General features: G+C 31.4%; 1 long non-coding RNA gene across 2 annotated transcripts; it reads left to right on the top strand.

Moving 5' to 3' along the window:
• Positions 1 to 1,246: 1,246 nt before the first annotated feature.
• LOC131691579 (uncharacterized) lies at positions 1,247 to 4,552 on the top strand. Of its 2 annotated transcripts, XR_009305807.1 has the most exons (4): positions 1,247 to 1,561; positions 2,797 to 3,008; positions 3,073 to 3,707; positions 3,793 to 4,552. It is a non-coding gene; the product is annotated as an uncharacterized LOC131691579 (long non-coding RNA). The 2 variants fall into 2 exon arrangements; XR_009305806.1 differs by having other exon boundaries at positions 3,073 to 4,552.
• Positions 4,553 to 16,813: the final 12,261 nt, after the last annotated feature.

Consider the following 16,813-nt stretch of genomic DNA (forward strand, 5'->3'; position numbering starts at 1 on the left):
TCACAAAACAAAAATATATATTTCTAGGGAAAGTGACCATAATTATAAAAGCCATGATTTTTGTTCATGGTCCTGTTTTCGTAACGTAAAAACGTGTTTGTTCCAGAATTTATGGCACTTTATTCACGATTTTGGGAACAATTTTTTTCCGTGTACGGATAAGTGCAATGAAGCGTATCTCGGCAGGGGTGGATTTGAACTCGCTGGAAATCTGATAATTGTCTTGGTGGTCGTTATTTTCAGAGAAAGTTTTTAATAGAAACGCATTTTCACGTAAGTTTGGTTCAATATGTCTATTTCTACTGATGACAATCAATAAAAATAGAGATATTTAAAAAAATTGTGTTTCGTGTTTTATTACCTCTTTCTATTTCGTCCTTGTTTTCTCGCCAAGAGTTAGATACATCCACAACTAAAATCGTCAATCCGGCGCTGGCTTAGTCCAGTCACTAAGTTAGTGTCGGATTCTGACGAGAGAAACTCGCGACGAAGATATTGAACGTGAAATATTTGCAAACAGATCCCTAGTTATCTAAGCAATGTGGTAAGTGGCTGGTGCATCACAGGTGGAAAAACAAATGACTCGCTTCCAAATACAATAAATTCGGGTAATTTGTAAGTTGTATACCCGGGGTAGCAATATAAGCTAAGAAGGACAATCCGATTGTATAAAAACATATTTTAAGTAGCTTCAGTAAACGTGAAAAATTCAGTAAACAATTCATAGAGCGAAAATAAAACACAAATCTAGATAATTTTTTAAAGTGTTCTTTCATCGACTGAATAAATTAGGTAACTCCACCGACATTATTATTAGGGTACTTCAAATAACTGATAATATGTAATCTGGAAGTTATTAAATGAAATGCTTTGGTATTACATTACGTAACGAACCTTGACCTTATATTTCGGTAGATTTCACAACCGATTCAATGTGTACAGAAAAAAAACACAGGACAAATTCTACGATCCTACCGACTATTGAGAATCCTTTCTGATTAAGACTCGAACATACGATGACAATCTTATGAAACCAGTGTCATGCTCTTTGAACTACCAGACAAGACTCATGTTGATAGTATTATTAACGAAAAATACCTCATACCTCATAACCTCATACAGGTGTTAGTCGAGCGCTGTTATCGAATTATTATCTCATACTGATTAGTCTTTATGACTTCTAATGTACGGCCTGAACTCTTGAATGAAATTGTGTTTGATCTATTTGCGCTTTTACCTCGGTTAGTACAACTCATCATTCTACCCACATTGTTCAGTGGATTCCACAACAGTCAGGTTCAATAGATTCGTTAGTCTGTTACAACGCGCAACTTCTACCGGGAAGCTTGACTAAATTTGAAAGGAAAGATGAAGATCTTACTACCGTTGCTGCTGATAGCTGGGTCTACCATTGTTCAGGTTTTGTGTTTGGAGTGCTACTACTGTGATAGTATTACCGTAGATCCTTCGACCGTGGATTGTTTCGACATTAAATCACTAAAGACAGAAACCTGCCGTACTGGAACGGGTCAAACTGTGTGTGGCATCCTGCATTTAACAAGTGGGTATTTTGAAAGATAGCGATAGTTTAGGTAAGTTCAGCTAAGTGACATTACAAAGATCTATTGCCTTGGAACTTAATTGTGACGCAGTTGCAATTTTTTTCTGTTGAAATTTATCAATTTAGTCGAGAAAAATATTTCTCTCATAGAACCATTATATGAGAATCAGTTGAGTGACTCGAAATCACAATAAAATCATTTGGAAATCGTTTCGAATTCGATTGGGTGCTATTTGAAAATCAATTGAGTATTGTTTGGGAATCATTCCAGAACCATTTCAAAATCACCCATTTCGGAATCATTCTACAATCATTTGAATATTGGTTACATGAGAATCATTTGAGAATTATTCGATAATCACTTGAGAATCTTTCGATTATCATTAGATAATCATTCATGAATCTTCCAAGAAACATTTCAGTCGCACTTGGGAAATTCGAGAACTACTTTAGAATTATTGGAGTAATTTGAATATCAGTTATGAGAAACAACGGAAGACCTTTTGATCGTCATTTGCTAATCACCTGAGAACAATTTGAGAATCGTTTTCAAAATCACCTTGTAATTTTTTCTCACATAATTTAATAATCGTTTTGTAATTTTTTGATCATTTTTCAATTATTTTAAAATGACGATCACCAAACTAATCTAAATTGAATCATTTGAGAATTATTTGAGAACCATTTGAGAATTGAATAATTTCTTAATCGATTGGAAGTTTTATGGGGATCAATTGAGATTCGTTCGCAGCTTGTTTGAGAATTATTTGAAGACCATTTGAGAAATCATTTGACATTCTATTGTGAATCTTTTGAGGATGATTCTATAACCACTTCAGAATTATGTCAAAAGTTTTAGGAGCTTTTTCGAAAGTTTATCGTTTAGGAAAATTGATAATAAGTTTGAAGTTGTTTACGATTTATTTTAGAATAATTAAATATTGGTTATATGACAACCAATCGAGGATTATTTTAGGATTGTTTAAGATGAACTCGAAATATTTGATAATTATTCGGGATGAATCAATTAAGGAGCATTTGAGAATCATTCGAAAACCATTTGAGTGTAGTTGGAGAATCCTCTGAGAATTATTCGAGATTCGTTTGATTATTTTGTTAATTGATCATTGAACTACATAAAAAACCAAAAGCCTTTTTTCATTCGAAAATGCAAACTTACAACACTCATTTGGTGAAAGATATTGTTAATCTAATCCTTTCTTTCCACGTCACAGCCAGCACGGAGGAGGGAGTTCTCCGTGGATGCGGGTCACCTGGATCGTGCGCATCGTATGTTCCCCCACAGGGAGTAACCGTGAAACATTGCAGCGAATGCAATACGGATAAGTGCAATGCAGCTTCCATCGGCAGAGCTGGACTTGGACTTGTCGGCAGTCTGATAATTGGTTTGATAGCTGCGATTTTTAGAGAACGTTTCTAGTCTTGCGTAAGTTTAGTTTTACAAGTTAATTTCTATTGATAGCTTAATCTAATTAGAAAATATATTCCAGATTATTTCAAGGATGTGCGTCTGAAGATCAGTGAGCTTGTCCTAGCTCGTGCTCGTTTGTTACTAAAGCAACCGCAAATCTACGACATACTTTGTTAATTTAAGACTCCTGAACTAATACACTCAAGTTTTTTTTTACGCGGTTTTTTTTGCGCGGTATTTTTTTACGCGGTTTTTTTTTACGCGGATTTTGAAATTTACGCGGTTTTCATTTACGCGGATTTTGAAATTTACGCGGTTTTCATTTACGCGGATTTTGAAATTTACGCGGTTTTCATTTACGCGGTTTTTGAAATTTACGCGGTTTTCATTTACGCGGATTTTGAAATTTACGCGGTATCCATCAATGAGGTTCCCTTTATTGCGGATTCTTAAATTTAAGTGGTCTTCATTTACGCGGATTTTGAAATTTACGCGGTTTTCATTTACGCGGATTTTGAAATTTACGCGGTTTTCATTTACGCGGATTTTGAAATTTACGCGGTTTTCATTTACGCGGTTTTCATTTACGCGGTCTGTATCCCCCGCGTAAAAAAAACCTGAGTGTATATCCTAAATTAGTTTTTCGTTTGTTTGTAATATTGCACAACGTTTAATTTCATGAACCAGTAATTATATTGTATATCGAACATTCAGGTAAGAATCATTGAAATCTGGTTATAACTGCGTAATGTTAGAATTACGCCGTCGATGAAACTCTTTACCTTTCCCATATTTTTAGTGTGTTCACTTGCTACTAATACTACGAAGATGAAAACGAACATTCCGTAGATAGTGACCGGATTTCGATAATTTCGACCGCCGACAGTTTATTTTTGGGCGACACGCCTCCAATGTGATAAAGTGCGCTTATCTGGCCAATAATTGCTTATGTTTAATAGACATTATAAATCGTTGGTAATGTTATCGGATTGGGGCGATTGATGTCATATACCCGACATTGATTAGCATTTGAAAAGGTTAAATGATTCAAGTATATTGAATTGGCACCAGATGACTGCAACGTTATAAAACACATCATTTATAGTTAGTAATAATTTTGTTTTTTTACATTTCTTACAAAAGAAATGTATAGGATTCGCTCAAACTAACCCTTCTAAAGTTTTTTCACAGACAGCTACGTGACGAATGAAGAAAATTTAAAGTCACGAAAATAAAAATAAAAATTCACAGACAGCTGACTTCATAGTGAATTTTTTTCTAGAGTTCATGTATTGATTCCTTCGATTAGGCGTTGCGTTCAAACGCGAGGTAGATGTTGGAGAGTATATTACGACACAGATCTGCAAGTAATCAACCTAATAGTGAGATAATAGATTTCCTCTATAATTATACTCGTAGCATCACCGAGAGTAACCGTATTTTTGAATCCCAAAATCCTAGCGAAAATTTGGCTTATTTTGTCAGATTTAGGTATTACTGGTCATGGCGCAAAATTACTGGTTGCGTTATGTATAATAAGGGTGTAAAGAAATAAATATATCGCGTAATATACCAATAAACATATGGTCACGGTACTAACCATCATTTGCCATTTCTCACACGTCCCCTCTCTCTCTCTCTCTTCCTTTGTGCTCGTGGTAACTGTCACGACTCACATCTATCTTAATGTTTCTCTATCTATTTCTAAGTTGAGTGATAAGATCCTCTGTTAGTCTGATGTTTATTAATGTCAAGCTAATTTCATGTGTGCGATGTAATTGTGGAGGATAGAGAAGACAAAACTATTTTTGTCTGCTGCCACCCTATATATAGTTTTTTGCATTTTAGTGTAGAAGAGAGCCACTCTTGGAAACAAGTTTAATATTACACCTTACTCGGCGAATAAAATATTTGAAGTCCTGAGAAAATTTGCCGAATGATTGTATTATGAGAAAACTATAACTATTTACAAATGTTCACACCCTCAAGATGAAAAGAGTATCTCTTCGAAACGTTGCACTATGGATAAGCAGGTGATGTGATGTGATGTGATTTGAAGCCACCATCAGCTCAAGGTTTTTCCAGTGAATGCGGGTAGACTTATAGTAGCCCCGAAATAGTTTATCGTGAAACCTTCACATTATTGCTGTTACTAAAGGGAAATCAAAAAGGGTTGGGCGGGCTCGTAAGCAGAGACACTTACGCACACCCCGTATGGGAAAAAAGGAGGAAAATAGTCCCTTCCAACAATAATATTCCAGTCAAAAGGTAAACAATTTCGCTATACATGCTTTACCCACCTGATGGTTTGTTTTGAGAAGGGTGCGTCAAACTCATATAAGACCTTCTGAAGAAAACAAGTTTCCTTCAAGTGACTTGGGCTGGCTATCCACGTTCCCTCGTCCAGTCCTCAATTTGTATGATACCCTGTTGCTCCCATCCCCTCCCAGTATTCAATTGTTATATAGTGTGGTTATAGCATTACATGTTATCACGATAATGTATATAATGAAAATTATGATTCATAATGAATATCATATAACAACATGCAATTAATATTACGTATACCATGAATTTAATTATGTTAATGAGCAATATAAAACAATATAGTGCATATAATGAGTAATGAAATCAAAGGGATAATATTGTGATGATATAGACAATCCATGTGTTGCTGGAAATAAATGATACCAGTACAGTAAAGACCCGTTTTTATCAGTCTCCAGGTGTATTTACGGCTGATGAAGTGTAGACATTGAAAACCTTGGGTCATTACCTATAATAGGGTCGTCCAATTCAAATTACAATTTTATTTTGCATGTTTCACATCTATAACATAAAATAGATTTGCTCAATCAAATATTTATTCAAATATTGTTAGTTGTGTCTACTAGCAACCATCAGACGGATTTTCAAGTGAGGCTAACAAAATAGTTCCAAAAAAATTTCATGCCATGCTAACAAAAGCGGGCCTTCACTGTATATTAAAATGAAATTTTCAAGGAAATATTAAATAACTTGCACTATGGATAAGCAGGTGACCAAAAATCTCAAACTACATCAACTCGGCAACAATTTTCGAATAACTGACAGCAATACAAATACAGTGTAAACAATACACTCTAAACTACTCCTACCCACACTTTCAAAAGAAAATACCCAATGGATTATTTTCAACAACGTTTTTTCCATGATGCAATTTGATGTGGGACACCCTTTAATAGCGTTTATTCTAGAAACCAGGTTTTTCAAATAGGCGAACACGATAACTCAAAAACTAATTATCGAATTGACTTGACTTTTTATGAGAATGCACCATATGTGTAGCCTGTCAATAAACCACAGAAAACTGAACAAAACAAATTCTCCCTAGTTTTTTTTTTAAGAAAAGTGAGCGAATTTTACAGCAAAATATGAGATTTTTCGGTTTCCATGAGCCATTTTCCGAAACTTGAACATGTTTTTTTATATTTTGTGGTTCATCGAGTAACTACAAGTCTGACCTTTACAAAACTTATTGTGTATTTCTTGTGTAAGACAATGTTATCAAGACGTGGTCGAGAAAAGGTTGCACGTCTACTTCTAGAACTCTCGTATGTGGTGCTCTGCGTGACTGAAAATATTTTTTTCCGTACACAATGAATGTATAAATAAATCTTAACATTACACAAAAAATCCATTGTTGCCTTGCCTTCAAAATCGTAAAACAAAATAACTTTCGGTTTGAGCATTTTACACCAGACGCCCCCCTTAACTAGAGTTCCGAACGAAACCATATGCAAGCGAGAGAGACTTCATTGCAATCAACTGACTGCACGGCTTTTATGATATCGACAAAAACAATCACCAATATAGCTTCGACACTTCACACTATTTGCTTCACAGCAAATGAAAACTTTGAAATATCTACTTGTCTAATTCACGATTCCATTTCTCCCTTTGTCGCTCCCTGTTTAAGGGGCTTGAAAGTACATGTGACCTTCTCTCACTTTACTATTTCGAATTGTGCGTATTTACGTATTCCGCACAAAAAAAAATTTCTTGGGAATATATGACCAAAAAGACAACTTTAAATTTCAAAACAAATTGAACGTTCCAGGTTCCAGATGACTAATTAAGGTCCACCGATAAAGTAGAAAGACCAGATAATCTTGAACGACGCCGTCAAGTAGAGATGAACGAAAACGAAAAGGCGGAGTGGAAGCTCTAGAATGCCATTTTATAGATGATGGGATTTTTCATAACATTTCATAACTTTCTGATACAATGGTTCTCATACTCGTACAATCCGATTTTGAAGTAGAATACTTCTAACGTTTCAATATGGGGGCCCGTTTCAAAATATCGGCTGTGGCAGTCGCGTCAGATTTTGAACGTTTATAACTTCCATCATACTTAATAGAATGATTTGTGGTTTAAGGCAATTTTATCGAAAATATGTTCCGCAATGTAGTATTAAAATTTGGAGTATGTATAACATGCATTAATACTGAAAATACTGTGTTTAAAAAAAATCCTTCAAAAACTGCCGAAAAGGGTGAAAATTTTCAGCTCATCTCGGCCAGCGCCGTCAATATGGTGCACCAACCGAACACTTAAATGATGAAAAGTTTTAAATATAGGTCCGCTACAGATTTGTTTCTATCAACATTCGTATTTGGTTGCTTGGCGCGAACAGATGGCTGTACAATACCGAGAAATATTTGTAAGCTGTACACGACTGGTGGATGAATCAGTTTGTGTCGAAACCTGCTACTAGCAGAAGCCATCATTTTCATTTCTGATGGATGTAAGATAACACACACACACACACATACACATACACACACGCGCGAAAAACCGATTTAAAATCATCTGACTGAAGCTCGTTCCTGATTGGTTCCCGCTAATTTCATGAACCAAGCCGCAAATCTGGTCAGAAAGAATTGTCATTTCAGTCGGTTTCAGCAAGTCCACTTGTCAGATGTCAATACCGGGAGAGGTGATTATTAGGATTCATATCCGTGGATTAATTTGTGCAGCTCCGTATTAGAAAACAGGAACAATTGGAACAAAAATCTCCCACCCGGAGAATATTTTCTTCGGCAAACAAATTAGCCCTTATCAGCGCTATCATTCCATTAGAAAGAATTAAATTTGAAAATCTTTTCTTTCGCCAACCGCCCAAATAACTTACGTTGGAAAACAAATCGGCAACTTCAATTGCCAAACGCTTAGAAACGATCGAATCATTTTCCCGTCAATGTCACTTTTCTGATTAAAATTTTTGTAGGTATTTTCTTGCTTCCGTCAAATTGGTCAGTTCATTTGTTTTATCGCACATTTTTGGGATATTATTATAGAAAATAACTAACCCGACAAGAGGGAAGTTATTTTCCAAAGCACGAAATGGAAATTTCATTTGTAATTCTTCTAGGAACGATTTTGTGGTCCTAATAAGGACTGTTTGTTGTGATTATATCGCCGATTCCTTGCAAAAACAATGCGACTTCTGTACACGTCTAGTGATGGAGGCAATTTTGAGAGCGCCTTTGTTTGCTGCTGCTAATGGGGAGTATTCCTTCCAGGAACTAACGAAGCGGGTCGCCGGCGACAAGCGAACTGATTTCAACGATGATCAATAATTCAAATTGTGATAATAACTAGCGGATTTTTCTCATCGGCAAACAGATTATGTACCTTTCAGTTCTAATAAAAAAGACGAACATGTGAAGTCTGACAACCGAAGTGATAGGGAGTTTCAATTAAAAATTCTTGCAATATAATTTATTGGTCCTGAAAAGGACCATTGGTTTGTTTTATCGTGGGAGGAAAATACCGTTCACATCCGATAGCGGCATCACAGGGTGACAGTTCCTGTTCCGTAGCATTTGGCTCATCAACGTCACCAGCGGTTGAGGTACTTTCGCGGATGGTTTTCGTTGCTGTCTGCTTGCGGACGGTCTGTTTGGTACGGGCTATGGCGCGGAAATTACTGCTATTCTGGTGTACAACGAATGATGAGAAAACCGACCGACCAATATTTACGCGCGAATACGCACTACTATCACTCTCTTGCTCGCTCGTTTTCGTGCCATGCACTTTTTCATTCCTTTCTGCTACTAATATTAGCATAACCTAAACGAATACGCGTCTTACCCCCACCATCCATTTAGTGGGCAGTGTTGCCAAACGCATTTTCAGCGTTTCATCAATAAAATTTCAACAATATTTTCAAAGAATGTTGCAGATTTGAGAAGAAGAAAACTAGTTGACGATGGAAAACAATTCCCAATTTTAATTTTTTAATTTTAATTTCTTAACCATAATTATCATAACGAATCATTTGAAATATATTTTTAATATTTTCACCATACGATGCCGAAAGAAATCATAAACGGCTTATCACGCTAAAGCTACACCAATCATGTCAGTATCGCACCCATGGACAACAGTTCAATCCGGAAATAGAGAGCAGAAGTCAGCAGCATCCAACGAGAATCGAATCCAGCGCATCATTCGCCAAAGCGAACATAAACGGTCCTTTTCATGACCACCATTATTTTAATGAAGAATTAATTAGAAGGCTTTCTCTTTTTCGCAAAATTCCGTTGATAACCTACATATCCATATAAATAATCTTAAGTGTATTCTACTTCACTCCGGTTATGTCTCTGGCATTATCCACTTATTTTTTTCATTTACTTTTTTCATGGATTTCATTCGTCACTCGTCATTTTGAATATTTCACTAATTTTAAGTATACGATCATTTGATTTAACATTTTAATTATTTATTTCATTCAGACTTCTTTTTATTCATTTTTTTCATTTTGTTCATTTGGGTTCATTTTATCTATTTAATTCGTTTTCTTCTTTCAACGCACTCTTATCAGTTTATTTTTTTCGTGCATTTTATTAATATCATTCATATAATTTATTTTATTCACTGTTTTCATCCTATGCATTCTATTTGTTTTTTCCCGATCTAAAATTTTGTTCAGTTTCCTCATTTTAATAATCTGACTATTTTTCAGTTTTATTTCTTTTCATCCAAATTATTTATTCGACACATTTTTTTATTAATTTATTTTTTATCATTTTATAACTTTTTATTGTCGTTTAATTTTTTATTTTGATCAATTCATTTTTTCAGCTCATTTGCTGTTTTTTGTTAATTTTATCAATTTTATTCGCTTTGTTTATTTGATTCGTTTGTTTTATTTATTCATTTCATTCACTATTTTTTTATTTTATGAGTTTCATTCATTTTATTTGTTTCCACCATTTTATTAATTTTATCCATTTCATTCATTTGACTCATTGTAGCTACTGAATTCGCTAAACTCATTCGATTTCTTTGATTCATTTGTTCATTTGATTCATTTGATTCATTCGATTCATTTGAATTCATTTGAATTCATTTGAATTCATTTGAATCCACTTGAATTCATTTGAATTCATTTGAATTCATTTGAATTCATTTGAATTCATTTGAATTCATTTGAATTCATTTGAATTCATTTGAATTCACTTTAATTCATTTGAATTCATTTGAATTCATTTGAATTCATTTGAATTCATTTAAATTCATTTGAATTGATTTGACATGATTTGAATTGATTTGAATTGATTTGAAGTGATTTGAATTGATTTGAATTGATTTGAATTGATTTGAATTGATTTGAATTGATTTGATTTGAATGGATTTGAATTGATTTGAATTGATTTGAATTGATCTGAATTGATTTGAATTGTTTTGAATTGATTTGAATTCATTTGAATTCATTTGATGCATTTGATTCATTGGATTCATTTGATTCATTTGATTCAATCGATTCATTTGATTCATTTGATTCATTTGATTCATTTGATTCATTTGATTCATTTGATTCATTTGATTCATTTGATTTATTTGATTCATTTGATTTATTTGATTAATTTGATTCACTTAATTCATTTGATTCATTGGATTCATTGGATTCATTGGATTCATTGGATTCACTGGATTCATTGGATTCATTGATTCATTTGATTCATTTGATTCATTTGATTCATTTGAATTCATTTGAATTCATTTGAATTCATTTGAATTCATTTGATTTCATTTGAATTCATTTGAATTCATTTGAATTCATTTGAATTCATTTGAATTCATTTGAATTCATTTGAATTCATTTGAATTCATTTGAATTCATTTGAATTCATTTGAATTCATTTGAATTCATTTGAATTCATTTGAATTCATTTGAATTCATTCGAATTCATTTGAATTCATTTGAATTCATTTGATTTCATTTGAATTCATTTGATTTCATTTGAATTCATTTGAATTCATTTGAATTCATTTGAATTCATTCGAATTCATTTGAATTCATTTGAATTCATTTGATTTCATTTGAATTCATTTGAATTCATTTGAATTCATTTGAATTCTTTTGAATTCATTTTAATTCATTTTAATTCATTTGAATTCATTTGAATTCATTTGAATTCATTTGAATTCATTTGAATTCATTTGAATTCATTTAAATTCATTTGAATTGATTTGACATGATTTGAATTGATTTGAATTGATTTGAAGTGATTTGAATTGATTTGAATTGATTTGAATTGATTTGAATTGATTGGAATTGATTTGATTTGAATGGATTTGAATTGATTTGAATTGATTTGAATTGATCTGAATTGATTTGAATTGTTTTGAATTGATTTGAATTCATTTGAATTCATTTGAATTCATTTGAATTCATTTGAATTCATTTGAATTCATTTGAATTCATTTGAATTCATTTGAATTCATTTGATGCATTTGATTCATTGGATTCATTTGATTCGTTTGATTCAATCGATTCATTTGATTCATTTGATTCATTTGATTCATTTGATTCATTTGATTCATTTGATTCATTTGATTCATTTGATTCATTTGATTCATTTGATTCATTTGATTCATTTGATTCATTTGATTCATTTGATTCATTTGATTCATTTGATTCATTTGATTTATTTGATTCATTTGATTTATTTAATTTGATTCACTTAATTCATTTGATTCATTGGATTCATTGGATTCATTGGATTCATTGGATTCACTGGATTCATTGGATTCATTGATTCATTTGATTCATTTGATTCATTTGATTCATTTGAATTCATTTGAATTCATTTGAATTCATTTGAATTCATTTGAATTCATTTGATTTCATTTGAATTCATTTGAATTCATTTGAATTCATTTGAATTCATTTGAATTCATTTGAATTCATTTGAATTCATTTGAATTCATTTGAATTCATTTGAATTCATTTGAATTCATTTGAATTCATTTGAATTCATTCGAATTCATTTGAATTCATTTGAATTCATTTGATTTCATTTGAATTCATTTGAATTCATTTGAATTCATTTGAATTCATTTGAATTCATTTGAATTCATTTGAATTCATTTGAATTGATTTGAATTGATTTGAATTGATTTGAATTGATTTGAATTGATTTGAATTGATTTGAATTGATTTGAATTGTTTTGAATTGATTTGAATTGATTTGAATTGATTTGAATTGATTTGAATTGATTTGATTTGAATGGATTTGAATTGATTTGAATTGATTTGAATTGATTTGAATTGATTTGAATTGATTTGAATTCATTTGAATTCATTTGAATTCATTTGATGCATTTGATTCATTGGATTCATTTGATTCATTTGATTCATTTGATTCATTTGATTCATTTGATTCATTTGATTCATTTGATTCATTTGATTCATTTGATTTATTTGATTAATTTGATTCATTTAATTCATTTGATTCATTGGATTCATTGGATTCACTGGATTCATTGGATTCATTGATTCATTTGATTCATTTGATTCATTTGATTCATTTGATTCATTTGATTCATTTGATTCTTTTGATTCATTTGATTCATTTGATTCATTTGATTCATTTGATTCATTTGATTCATTTGAATTCATTTGAATTCATTTGAATTCATTTGATTTCATTTGAATTCATTTGAATTCATTTGAATTCATTTGAATTCATTTGGATTCATTTGAATTCATTTGAATTCATTCGAATTCATTTGAATTCATTTGATTTCATTTGAATTCATTTGAATTCATTTGAATTCATTTGAATTCATTTGAATTCATTTGAATTCATTTGAATTCATTTGAATTCATTTGAATTCATTTGATTTCATTTGAATTCATTTGAATTCATTTGAATTCATTTGAATTCATTTGAATTCATTTGAATTCATTTGAATTCATTTGAATTCATTCGAATTCATTTGAATTCATTTGAATTCATTTGATTTCATTTGAATTCATTTGAATTCATTTGAATTCATTTGAATTCATTTGAATTCATTTGAATTCATTTGAATTCATTTGAATTCATTTGAATTCATTTGAATTCATTTGAATTCATTTGAATTCATTTGAATTCATTTGAATTCATTTGAATTCATTTGAATTCATTTGAATTAATTTGAATTGATTTGAATTCATTTGAATTGATTTGAATTGATTTGAATTGATTTGAATTGATTTGAATTGATTTGAATTGTTTTGAATTGATTTGAATTCATTTGATTTCATTTGATGCATTTGATTCATTGGATTCATTTGATTCATTTGATTCATTTGATTCATTTGATCCATTTCGTTCATTTTTTTCATTTGTTTCATTTGATTCGTTTAATTCATTTAATTCATTTAATTTTTTTATTTCATTTAATTCATTTAATTCACTTAATTCACTTAATTCATTTAATTCATTTAATTCATTTAATTCATTTAATCAACTTGATTCATTTGGTTCATTTGATTAATTTGATAATTCAATTGATTCATTTTGTTCATTTCTTTGTTTTTATTCATATTATGATCCCACTGATTTATTTAATGCAATTTGTTAGTTTTTTTTTATTAATATGATAACTATTTTTAAATATTGCCTAACTTTTCATATAATGAGCTAATCTAATATGATTTATGTATTTTATTAATTTGATTTGTATTAATCATTTGATTCATTTTATGAATTTTATAAGCTTTTTTCATTTTTAACTTTTTTTATTTTGTTCGTTTTGTACTTTTCAAGAGACCTGGTATAGGTTGTAGATCACATCAAATGCAACACAAAATAATGTATGGAAAATGTTGTATACCCTTAAAATCTTCATTTCTAGCAAAAAACGATTTTTCGAAACTTTCGGCACTAAATTTTTTTTTTCATTTTTCAACCGATTTAATTTTTTTAAGTGTTCTGAAAAAAAGAAGAAATTACCTTTGCAACGGCATGCTATGTTATGTTATTTTGTTAAAAGTACTATGCGGTTTTGGGACAACAATATGAAAGTTACCATTATTTTGCTATTTTTTCATTAAAGATATACAAATGGCTCAAAATTTTTGTTAGGAAAAGTATTTGTTTTTATAAAAAATTGAGGAGAACATTCAATTCCGTATCCAATGATCTATTTTTGATCAAAATCGGTTGAAAAATTGCTGAGCTATTAATTCATTTTCCAAATTAGAAACCTGCTCGCATGAACTCTTAAGGGGTTAATGAGGTATTGTTTCGCACTATAAGTTGCTATAATTATGTCTTCCGTTGTTTTATCCAATTTTATGTTCAAAGTTCACACACATACTTATAATGTATACGTAATTGAGCTTTCTTTTCTTTGAGAATTTATACAATACACTGAATCTGATACAATACACTGAGGAAGGCTGCAAATCGTAGCCGAAATACGTATCTGTAATAGAAAAGTGCAATTTTGCATTTTGTTCATCATAGTGGAATTAAAACGGAAGACAACGGTTAAAGTGTTTAATTTGAGAATTTTATGAGAGACGTCCCCTTTAAAGTTCATGCGAGAAAGTTTCTAATTTGGAAAGAAATTAAAAACTCTGCCATGTTGCAACCGATTTTGATCATAAATAGGTCATTGAATACGGAATTTAATATTTTCCTTAAATTTTTATTGAAACAAAGACGCTTCCCAATAAAAATGTTGAGCAATTTTTATATTTCTAATGAAAAAAAAATAGCAAAATAATGATAACTTTCATGTCCCAAAACGGCATAGTACAAAAGAACATAATATAATAACATATCATTGGAAAGGCCATTTCTTCTTCTTTCCAAACCACTCAAAGAATTTAAAATCGGTTGAAAAATGACCGCGTAAAAAAAATTTAGTGCCAAAAGTTTCGAAAATCGTTTTTTAAATCAAGATTTTGAGAGTATTATTCATCAAATTCAAATTCATCAAACGTGGTTTTGTGTTGTATTTGACCAGACCTACAACCTTTACTACATCACTTTAAAAGTACATTAAATTATTTTTATTTTGTAGCACCGTGTAATTGATTCAGTTTGATTCAGTTATTCATGCAGCACTAGAAACTGTTGGCTACCTACCTCACATGAGTTCTGCAAACTAATAAATGATTCAACAGTGATATGTGTAAGAAATGTCTCATATCACTGCTTGGTGGATTAGGTTGGTTTTTAAATTATTATTCATGAAAACAATACAGTAAAAGAAACTCAATAAATTTCAAAAAAATCCTTCTCGTTGCTAACTATTTTGTAATAATTTTAATAAATTTTTGGTTCGTCATAAATATGTAAGAGGGCGGCAAATTTAACTTTTGCTTCTGAGCGGTAAAAAGCCTCGTGTCGCCACTGTATTATGAATACATTCGGTACCACACAGAAGGGTCACGCAGTACTATGATTACAATGGACCCCCGATTTTATCAGTCTTCGGTTTTGTCAGCTTTTTGACTCGATTTTGTTAAAATGTAGGGTCTTTCTTTTCTGTTCATTACTCGGTCGTTTCAACATTTCCTACTCAATTCTTTGCATAATATGCTAGTAGAAACCGACGGCTCCCGATGTGTATTGGCTAGTTAGTGTAAAGTGTTAAAGTGTCGTTGTAATAATTGAAATAGAAAGTAAACCAAGGGAGGCTCTCAATGTTACTTACGCCCTATTCCAAATTTTCTCCATAAATGTTTTCTTGAGTATATTTTTCCTATTTAAAAGATTCAATATATGGTCGGTGTTAAGTCAGACCGGACTAAGTCGCAAAACATAAAAAAATAAGATAATGATAGCACTGGATAAATAATTTCTTTAGCTATATTCGACTTTTACCAGATTTAAAATATGTAATAATAAGCAAGAGTTATGGCGAAAATTAATTTTCAATTATAATGTTAAGGGTTCTGCGATGCAAACTTTAAACTCGTTTTTTCGAAATTAATAAATTGTCACTTAGTCCGGTCTGACTTAACACCGACCATACGCCAAAAATAAAGATATCAATTTGGGGGGAAATTCATATAAAAAAATTAGAAAGGGATTTTAAGGCAATATCCACTACGAACAAAAGAATACTCTAACAGCCTTGGTTTATTAAAAAGAGAGAAAAATATGTTCCCATTTTGCCAGCCTAAAATATACCGTGTGGATGATAAAAACGGGTCTTCACTGTATTACTTTACTTTGTCCGATCCAAACAAAAATATTAGGGAAATTTATTGTTCGTTTCAAGCTTTTTTTTGACTTGAAGAGACAGCTTAATTTCGACTCAATTTGACACTCTTTTTATTGTCTGTTTCTCTCAATTCCAATGGTGAACAATTGGCCATTTTAACGAAATTATGTCGGCTAATGGGCTTTACTCACCATCCACCACAACAGAGCCGAAGATGTGAATTTTGTAGGAAATGACACAAGCTCATCATCGAGGTCATTTCGGCTCTCAAATTAGTGGCGTCAGAAAACTATTCTCGTCAGTCTGCATTTTTA

Source organism: Topomyia yanbarensis, chromosome 3 (genome assembly GCF_030247195.1).
Source record: "Topomyia yanbarensis strain Yona2022 chromosome 3, ASM3024719v1, whole genome shotgun sequence".
NCBI lineage: Eukaryota > Metazoa > Arthropoda > Insecta > Diptera > Culicidae > Topomyia > Topomyia yanbarensis.